Genomic DNA, 10,281 nt, shown 5'->3' on the forward strand with positions numbered 1-10,281 from the left:
GGAAGGAAGCATCGTTATTCCCATTTTACAGCTAGGAAAACTGAGGCAGGCGCAGGGACTGATCCAAGATCACCCACCAGAGCAAGGAAGTGAACCTAGATCTCCTGAGTCCCAGCTCAGGGACTCAGCTACCAGCCCGCCCTACTCACTCACACCTTGCCAGGGCCAGTGTGTTGGCTATGCTGAGGCCTCACCTGCTCTAGCCCCTGCTGTAGCTTCTGTCTTCATGTGTGGATGGGATTTTCCTGAGCCCCTTTCGAGACAAACCTGGTTCCAGACAGCAGGTTCGGTCCCTCTCTGGGCCTGGCCTGGGCCGTACTCATGTCTGCTGGCCCCAGTCCCCTCCCCGCTGGTTCTGTGTCCCCTCTGCTGCGGTTCCACCATGAGGCGCCCTGGCTCGTATCTAGCAGCTGGCCGGGACTCAGAGCCCAGTGCCTCCTGGGCAGTGCAGCTCCAGCAGAGGGAGAGACATCACATTAAGGCCCCTTGGTGAGGTCCCAGTTCTGGGCTTGCTGGGGGTTGGGGCTGGCTGATCTCACTTGCAGCCATGGAGCTGGGCTGCCCATCTAATCAAGGCTCTTCTGGGGCCCCCTTCAACGTAACATCTGGGCACTTTGCCATCCTCAGGGTGTTTGTCCTGGCAGTGCCCCGGGAGGCAGGCCAGATGGGGAAACTGAGGCCCAAAGATGAAGCAAGTTAGCCACAGACTCTTTTGCACAGCAAGGAGCTGAAGCCAGGTCCCAGGCACAGGCTGCAACCCCACTGCACTGTCTTCTGCTTCCTAGAATAGCTCAGAAATAGATGGTCCATAGTGCCACATCCTATGGCTCCACCTCCCATAAATACCACCCTGCTAGGCCCCACCCCTTAGCCCCGGGTTTGCTGGAAAGCTCATGATGCATTTCCCCCAGGCAGCAGAGCTGGGTTGAGCCCTAGTGAGGTGCACATCTGGGGCTGTTGCTTTCTGGGGCAGCGCTCACTGGCAGTGTAAGGGGGGTGAATTACGCTGGGGTAAATCTGGCCCAGGAGGGCTGGCGGGAGCCGCGTCTGGGCCTGGCACCAGGGGAAACCAATCCAGAGAACTAAAAAACAGCTATGGGCAGAAGGCTCAGCCGGCAAAGCCCTGGCTGCTCGCTCCTTTGGAAGAACGCCGTTCAGGGCTCATGTGCGACACATCCATGCACCACTCAGTGGAGGGGGGGGGGGCGGACGGGATCCAGTGACATCCAGCACTATCTGTGGTTTGGCAGAAGGCCCTTTGCCCCGCTAGGCTTGTCCATATGCTCCATGCATCAGGTGTAACCTTTGATGTGGCCTCAGCCAAAGACCCAGAGGGGGAAATTCACCCTAGTGCACAGGACCCCATGAGTGGCCGTGTATTGCATTTGGTTTAACACCAACTGGAGCCGGCTGAGTTCTGAGCTGGGACTAAATGACCCTGCTTGTTTGGCCCTTTCCAGCCGATCCTGCTGGTCCCTTTGCCAACAGCGGGCAGGTCGTTGGGAGAAACGCATTTCAGCCTATTGATCCCTGCTGGCTGGTGTGGGCGAGGGGTCACCGAAGCCAGGCAGTGTCCAGTCACACAGCGCAGCTAACGAGCTGGTTTGTGGGTGAAGCTGCTTGGCTGGATGCTTCCCTGATCCCTCGTGCGAAGGAAAGCCGAACCGTGCCGATGTTCACAAGTGCAACAGAAGCACGGACATGGCTGAGTTGAATGGACATTGGCCAAGACTCTTTGCAGCTTCTTAGCAGCTCTAGGGCCTCTCTATCCGCACCACAGACACGACTGCCATGTTGGCTCAGAGCTGACCCCGGGAAGACGGCGTGGACCCAAGGAGACTTGATGCAAACAGCCCTTCTCTCCGCTTCGCTCCAGCTCTGCCTCTAGCGTGGGACTCTGCTAAAAGTGCCTGGGAACCTATCACTGCCATAAAGCGTCAGCCGCCTGCTTCTGGTAAGTTATTGCTGGATCTGAGAAAGCTGCCAGCTCCATCATTGCATAATGTTAGCTCTGCAGCTTCCTGATTCTCCACGCCCCCTCGCTTGCGTATCTCTGCCGCAGATGCTCCTGCATTTCTTAAGATGGGAAAACGCACCCTGTGGCAACACCCTGTTTTGTCCTTATCACAGCAGGTGAAAGGAGAAGTGATGCAAGTGTGGGAATATCAGCTGCTGGGCGTCCAGCCCTGCTAAGTAACTAAAAGATTTGCATTCAATCTATGGGGAGCTCTGATCTGTGATTTTATTCCACCTGCTTGATAATCTGCCGTTCAGAGGGCTAATTGGGACATGTGCATTGTCTAGTGCTGCTGGGAGCTGCGTACTTAAAGTGAGCTGACAAAGGGGGTAGGTGTAGGGATTGCATAATCTCTGACTGGGTTTCGCTCCGTAGGGCGGTGGGGTATGCCAGGCCATTGGACAGTCAGTTGCAGGATGGATTGACCCCAGGTGGTGCAGTTTCAGGACTGGGAGGTCAATCCTAGAACTGTCTGGGAAACAACAAACTCCCTTTTTTTCAAAAAAAAATGTCAAAGCTGGTTTGTGTCCCAGCGTTCGACCTGACTCGACTTCTCCTTTTTTAACATTTAAACAAACATGATTGATTTAATGGTTCAGATACTTTTTTTTAAAGGAATGAATTTATTTTGCACATTTTTTGGACAATTTTCTGCCCCCTAAAAGGCAAAATCGACTCCAGAGTAAGACCCCAAGGGGGCAGCAGCGAGCAAAGTAAGATTAAATCCAAACCATGTTACTCTTCAAAGCCCCACCTACAAACCGCGCCCATCCATTCATGCCATCAGAGTGAGACAGTGCGAGCAGCAGACTGTTCAGATCTCTGTCCCTTCCCGTCCCTGTCTACACTACACAGCTTTTAGCGATGTGGCTGTGTCGCCCCAGCCATGCCGCTAGAAGTCACGCAGTGTAGCCACTGTTTCTCGGCTCTCCTCCCCACAAAAAGCTTCTACCCCCAACAAGCAGCGTTTGTGGTGTCGGCAAGAGCGACAACGCGCTACTCACACTGGCATTTGTCATGGCAAAACTTTTGTCTTTTGAGGGGGTTAACACCTCTGAAAAATAAGTTTTGTCATTCAATTGCCAGTGTAGACATAGCCTTGCACTCTTTGATCAGTGGTGAAATCACTGGCATTTACCTTGTCGTCACTAGGGTTCAGGGTAAACACCCCCGTTGACGTGAAAGGGCCACCGCATCCCTCTTAGAGATACTGTTTTAAACTGGCCACAGACAGGCAGATCTCACTGCATCAGTTATATATGGGTCACACTGAACAGGTGGTTATTTTGCATCCACAAGAACTGGAGAGAGAGCCACTTTTTTTTTTACCCTGAAAGCAGATTCTGAAGCAGAAAAAGCAGCCACCAGAAAACAGCCCCGGATGAATGAACTTGGATTTCTGCAGACTTGTGCTTATTACTGAATTGTAACATAGGCCAGGAAGATGGCAGGTGCTGGGGAAAGCCTATGGAGTCAGGCTGTGGCTAGTCCCCCTTTCAGTTTCTTCTGGCCACCTCTAGCTCTAAGAGCTTGTGATGCTTTCACCTAAGTGCATATGGGCTGATGAGAAACAGCCACCATGGAAAGGCAGGAAGGAAACTGGAGAAGCTGCTGATTCTGCTACAAGCTCCTTTTCCTCTCAGCTGCCCAGAGACAGGGTCCCATGACTGCAAAGCACCCTCCAGCCACAGTGCAGGCACCTGCACTGCTCCTTCAAACAGAGCTCAGCTGGGGTTCTCGAGTGACCCTTTCATGCTGATCGCTCGAGCGGCTTTCCAAACATTTCTGCTGCATGATTCCATTAAATAAACCAGCTGGCGCACCCATTGTGCTTTGCCTCTCTGGGAAAACATCAAATAGACCAAAGCTCAGCCTGGTTTAATAGCAGAGAGCGAAAAGGCCTGACCTGCAGCTGCTGCTATCCGCGGCCTGGACTCCTTCCACACAAAGCTTTGCTGATGCCCTGTGACCCTGACCCGCAGCCCCCTACCACGCCCACTAGCTCCGTCTTAAACTCCTACATAACACTCACCGTGCATTGCAAGCCTGGCCCGAGGCCCCCCCTTGCCAGTTCTGCCTGCTTTGAACTAAGGCCACAAAGTTACCCCAACTTGCACGGCATCTTTGCAGTGCCAGCCAATGCCTGCTACGGCCAGCACAGAGAATGGGGACCTCCTGGCACTCATGTATGGGCTCAGATTTCAAAGAGGAATTTTTGGTGGGGGCAGATGGGGAATTTTGGGTCAGCAGGGAATTGTCTGGAGGGTTTTCACTTTCCTCTGCAGCAGGAGGCGTTTGGCACCTGCTGGGATCATCTGGGCAAGTCAATCCCTGCCACGGCAGGGGCCTTGGGCCCTGGTGCACCTCAGGGCTTGTTTACTCTTGAAATGGACCTATGCTGGCAAGAGACATTTTCCCTTCGATGCAGAAAATCCACCTCCCCAAGAGGCAGTAAATTCTCCTGCTGACCCAGCGCTGTCCACGCACGAGGTGAGGTTGGGTTGGGATACCCGCGGCACTCGGGGTGTCGGCTTGTCACACCTCTGGGCGCCGGTGCTGTCCCAATGCACAGTGCCAAGGTGCTGGGCTCAACAGAGGGGTAGCTGGGCAAAGGGGTGTGCCACAGAGGAGGCTGGATGAGACTGGGCCCGTCTGGCCGGTGACCGCTATGGTATTCCTGGCTCCTCTTGCTCTGTTTTTGTAGCAGTCCGGGGAGGTTTCGGAGAGCTGGGATGGCGAGACGCGGGCTTTATCGCCCCCTGGTGCCACAACGGCCACCAGCAACACGAGCGACGCTCAAACTCTGTTCTGCTTGGTCGCTGGCCCAGTCCAGCTGCAGCCCCCCACCGGACCGCCACCCATACCACATCCCGAGGTGGCTCCAGCACTGATGTGTGGTCAGTAGCAGGACAGACACCGAGGGCTCTGTTACTGGAAGGTAGCGTGGTCCTGCAGCTAGGGTTGTAAGCACCGAGTTATAGGGGCCCAGGGGCCCACCAATATTCCAGAATGCAGGCTCAGCCCCTCCTCCACACTGTTTACACCTGGGGCACAACCAGAATTGGGCTAAGGAGGGACCCAGGGTCAACTGTCCAGCTGCCCCGAATTTGAGTGGTGGTGTGACCTGGTGCATGAAGTCATAATGCTGCTCAAATTTGGCCTGGCTGCCCCCTCGTTGTGCCATGCCTACCTGGGGGGCTTTGCACCCTTGCCGCCGACCCTCAAGTTTAGGGGTTCTACACCCCCATTGCAGGCTTGACCCCATCCAAAACATTTACAAACCTGGTGCCTATGGCTGGGACAGTGGGAGTCAGGGGACCTGGGGTCTATTCCCGGCTCTGCTGGGTGGTCTTGGGCAAGTCACTGCCCTGCTCTGTGCCTCAGTTTCCCCTCCTTTCCTTTGTCTGTTTAGCCTGTGAGCTCTTCAGGGAAGGGCCTATCTCTCACCGTGTCTGTGCAGCGCCCAAAATAATAGGGCCCCAAGCTCTGTTAGGTTTCCTAGGTGTTCAAGATACATAATAAGGTTATCACTTCCTGTCTTGGATTTTCAGCCTTACTACATGGTGTTAATGCTGGGGGTTGGTTCGATTTCCCTGGGATTGGGTGGATTTTCTGTGGCCAAGTGTTAAGTTAACCCCTGCCCCGCAGAAGCCTTCCTAGGCTTAAATCACCTCTGCTAGAGTAGCAAAGACCAGCTGGATAATTTTAATGACCCCCTGCTGGCCTCCCCAACACCAGTTGTAGCTGCTTGGATCATCTCATTTCATGCTCCAGTGCATCAGCTGATCCTCACAGAGGCCGGGGAGGGAAAGGTTCCCGGGGGCACAGAACTCCCCAGCTGGCTCTTTGCGGGCTGCTCCCACCCTGCCATGCACAGAAGCTGCCCATGGAGCGAAAGCCCCTCCTGCACTGCTCCTTCACAAAGCCAGCAGGAATACCTCCTCCCAACCCCGGCCCCAATTCCCCACCTGCAGATTTGATTCCCCGTCAATGTCAGATGCTTGGAACGAGCTTCCTCTGGCAGAGGAAGATGCTGACTAAGCCTCTGGCTCTAAAAGAGGGTAACAGCCTACTAGTGGGACAGCAGCATTGCCTAGTGGGTACAGCATGGGACTGGCATTTTGGGCACGTGGGTTCTATTCCCAGCTCTGCCACTGACCTGCTGGGTTATCTTAGGCAAGTCACTGCCTGACCCTGTGCCTCAGTTTCCCCATGTATAAAATGGGGATAATAATACTGGCCTGCTTTGCAAAGCGCTCTGAGCTCTACTGCTAGAGCTCGTGATTTGTATCCCTACAGCTAACAGACCTACTCCTTTGGCTCAAGAGGCAGAGTGGTCCGTGAGTGCTGAGGAACCCCCGAGCTGAACATTACTGCGCAGCCAGAGTGCTTCCAGAGAGAAGAGACTTGGGGATGGAAGTCCCTGCCCTGGTCACTTCCTCTGCGAGGGTGAGTGGGCTGAATACAACCAGCCTAGTTAAACACCAAGCAAAGAGCGGCTTTGGGAGCCCCGGTGCCTCCGCAGCTTCCCCTTAAAGCTGCCACGGTCCCTAGTCTAGAAAATCTGAGCACTGAAAGGACTTGCTGGTTGGAAGGCTGTGCACACGCACACTCCCCTTCCCAGGAACGGGGAGGAACCAACCCCTTTGGCTGCAGGTTAAGGGGGTCAGACAGGCTGGTCATTCCTGGGCCTGATTCAGGAGGGGGGCAGGCGTTTGTTGTTGTTATGAACAGTTTAGCAGCTCATTTAGCAGAGAGACAAACAGGGGCCTTTCCCCTCCACAAGCCAGCCCTGGACGTCACCGAGCTCCCAGCTCTTGTCCTAGGACAACCAGTGTGCTTCCTGCGACAAACAGGGGCCTGCACTGGCCCCACTTGAGTATCTCCCATTTGATTCTCATCCCCTGTAGGCCAGGAGAATAAGGTCCCTGGAGTCCAGAGACCTCCCCACCTCTGCCAGTGAAGTCTCCAGGTCAGCTTAGAGGACAGGTGAGTGGAATCCGCTTTTGAACCAGAAGCCCTAGCCCTTGCGTTTCCAGCATGCACGGGGTTAAGAGCCTGATTTAATTTCACACAGATGCAGTAATGTGGCAGGGCTGGGGACATGAAGGGCTCAAGCAGGCTTGCCAGGAGCATATAGGGGAACCCTGTATAAACAGCCGTTTGGGAGAGTCCTGTAGCTGTACGGGGCTGGTTGTATTCAGACTGCCTAGTCTCTGGCTATCCCCCATGCTCAGCTCTACCCTAACCCATTGCCTGATGCCTTTTGCCTTCACCTCCCGTCAGCAGGCCAGGGAGACTCGATTTCCCTCCCAGCCTCTCCTCTCCCTGATCCCTCTTACTGTAGAGCAGGGTCTATGACACAAAGCGCTCTGTGCATACAGCTGCTGATAATAACCAAGGGGCAGCAGCAACCATGCACCTCCTCCTTAGTGAGCAGTGCTGAGTGGGAGAGCAGGTGGCAGAGAATTCAGAAATCTGAGGTAAGGTTCATGGACAAACGAAATAGGGAGGGAGGTCGCAGCAAGGCTGCTGAGCAGCAATGGCGGCTTCGCCTGGGCTGATGCACGACATCTGAGCAATCCTCCAGTGGGTGCACAGATGGAACGAACATTCCACGGGTAGGGATGGAAATCAGCTCCCATAATTCCTCTCGCTCAATGTCCATACCAGCGTCTCCTCTCCAGGACAGTTTAACCACAGCCTGCCTTGGGTTTGGGATGCGGTAGACACCAGGGCAGTTTATCAAGAGATTCTTTTTACATGGGCAAAAGAAAATGTTGCTTTCGGTGGGGTGGGAGGCAAAAGCTGGAACAGGTGCTTGTGAAGCCAGGAACCAACCGACCGACAGACCCTTGACATATTTTTTCCTTTCCTAAGATCACATGAGAGCAAATGGACCCAAAAGTCACCTGATCTCATCAATGTTACCCAGATCTACTGTACCTGCATCTTTACAACTCTTGAAAGTTCCTCAAAGAGGCGTGGGAAGGGAAGGAAACTGACCAAGGTGCAAACTCAGCTTTTCTCATCCCATTAACAAACAAGTCTGATATTTTAAAAAGAGGGTTTTAATGGGGAATCCCAGTTTGAGAAGACAGCCAGATGGGCTGTCTGGGGGGAAGTCTACACTGCGATAAAAGACCTGCGGCACAGTCACAGCTGGCCCAGGTGAGCTGACAAGGGCTCATGGGGCTTTAGAAAATGACAGTGTAGACGTTCAAGGTCAGGCTGGAGCCCAGGCTCTGAGATCCTGGGGCTGAACATCTAGGCTGTTATTTTATAGCTCCACAGCCCCAGTCTGAGGCATCTGCCCAGGGCTCTTTGAGTCAGTGCCACAAGTCTTTTATCGCAGTGTAGACATCCCCTGGAAGGTTCAGGCAGGACTGACAGCTGTCAGATTGTGTCAGGAGCCCTAGAGGGGGATTAATATTGGAGTGTCCTGTGCCCACCTAGCAGCATCCCCGCTGTCGATGGGATGAGCAGAGAGGCAATGGAAGAGCAGAGGGATAACATAGGGAGCAGACACAGGCGTCCCACAGGCAGGTTGCTTTTGCTCTTCTCCCGGAGAAGCTCTCTCTTTGATGCAGCATGGAGGCCGTGGCTCTTCCGTGGTGGTGTGGTTCTTTGGTTCAGCTCCTTAGGAAGCTGCTGCTCCTTCAGCTCCTCACTAGGGGCTTGTCTACATCAGAAAGTTGCAGCGCTGGTGAGGGAGTTACAGCGCTGCAACTTTGAAGGTGTACACATCTGCAGGGCACCACCAGCGCTGCAACTCCCTGTTTGCAGCGCTGGCCGTACTCCCGTTTTGTCTCGGGTGTAGAGGATCCAGCGCTGGTGATCCAGCGCTGGTAATCCAATGTAGACACTTACCAGCGCTTTTCTTGACCTCCGTGGAAGGAGGAAGCCTCTGGTAATCAAGCTGGTCTCCTTTCCCGGTTTGCTCTCTCGTTCCCGGAGCCCAGAGCAAGCAGGTCTCCTTCCCTGCGGTTTGCTGGGTGGCTCCGGGAACGCGAGAGCAAACCGCGGCGAAGCGGGTCTCCTTTCCCGGTTTGCTCTCTCGTTCCCGGAGCCCAGAGCCAGCAGGTCTCCTTCCCTGCGGTTTGCTGGGTGGCTCCGGGAACGCGAGAGCAAACCGCGGCGAAGCGGGTCTCCTTTCCCGGTTTGCTCTCTCGTTCCCGGAGCCCAGAGCAAGCAGGTCTCCTTCCCTGCGGTTTGCTGGGTGGCTCCGGGAACGCGAGAGCAAACCGCGGCGAAGCGGGTCTCCATTCCCGGTTTGCTCTCTCGTTCCCGGAGCCCAGAGCAAGCAGATCTCCTTCCCTGCGGTTTGCTGGGTGGCTCCGGGAACGAGAGAGCAAACCGCGGCGAAGCGGGGCTCCTTTCCCGGTTTGCTCTCTCGTTCCCGGAGCCCAGAGCAAGCAGGTCTCCTTCCCTGCGGTTTGCTGGGTGGCTCCGGGAACGCGAGAGCAAACCGCGGCGAAGCGGGTCTCCTTTCCCGGTTTGCTCTCTCGTTCCCGGAGCCCAGAGCAAGCAGGTCTCCTTCCCTGCGGTTTGCTGGGTGGCTCCGGGAACGCGAGAGCAAACCGCGGCGAAGCGGGTCTCCTTTCCCGGTTTGCTCTCTCGTTCCCGGAGCCCAGAGCAAGCAGATCTCCTTCCCTGCGGTTTGCTGGGTGGCTCCGGGAACGAGAGAGCAAACCGCGGCGAAGCGGGTCTCCTTTCCCGGTTTGCTCTCTCGTTCCCGGAGCCCAGAGCAAGCAGGTCTCCTTCCCTGCGGTTTGCTGGGTGGCTCCGGGAACGCGAGAGCAAACCGCGGCGAAGCGGGTCTCCTTTCCCGGTTTGCTCTCTCGTTCCCGGAGCCCAGAGCAAGCAGATCTCCTTCCCTGCGGTTTGCTGGGTGGCTCCGGGAACGAGAGAGCAAACCGCGGCGAAGCGGGTCTCCTTTCCCGGTTTGCTCTCGCGTTCCCGGAACCCCCCTTGAAGCCGCCCAACAGCGCTGCAGTGTGGCCACATCTAACACCACTTGCAGCGCTGGTTGCTGTAAGTGTGGCCACTCTGCAGCGCTGGCCCTATACAGCTGTACTAATACAGCTGTAACAACCAGCGCTGCAAAACTTTAGATGTAGACATGGCCTAGGAGTCAGGCCCGTCCAACCCGCCAGAGCAGCACTTCTGGCTTTTAGGTCCTTGTCGCTTTCCAAGAGGCCGCAGTTTTCTGTCCCACGCCCTGAAGGATGCATGGCAGACCGAGGGGGATGAGAGAAAGGGGG

Source organism: Gopherus flavomarginatus, chromosome 24 (assembly GCF_025201925.1).
Source record: "Gopherus flavomarginatus isolate rGopFla2 chromosome 24, rGopFla2.mat.asm, whole genome shotgun sequence".
NCBI classification, from domain to species: Eukaryota; Metazoa; Chordata; order Testudines; family Testudinidae; genus Gopherus; species Gopherus flavomarginatus.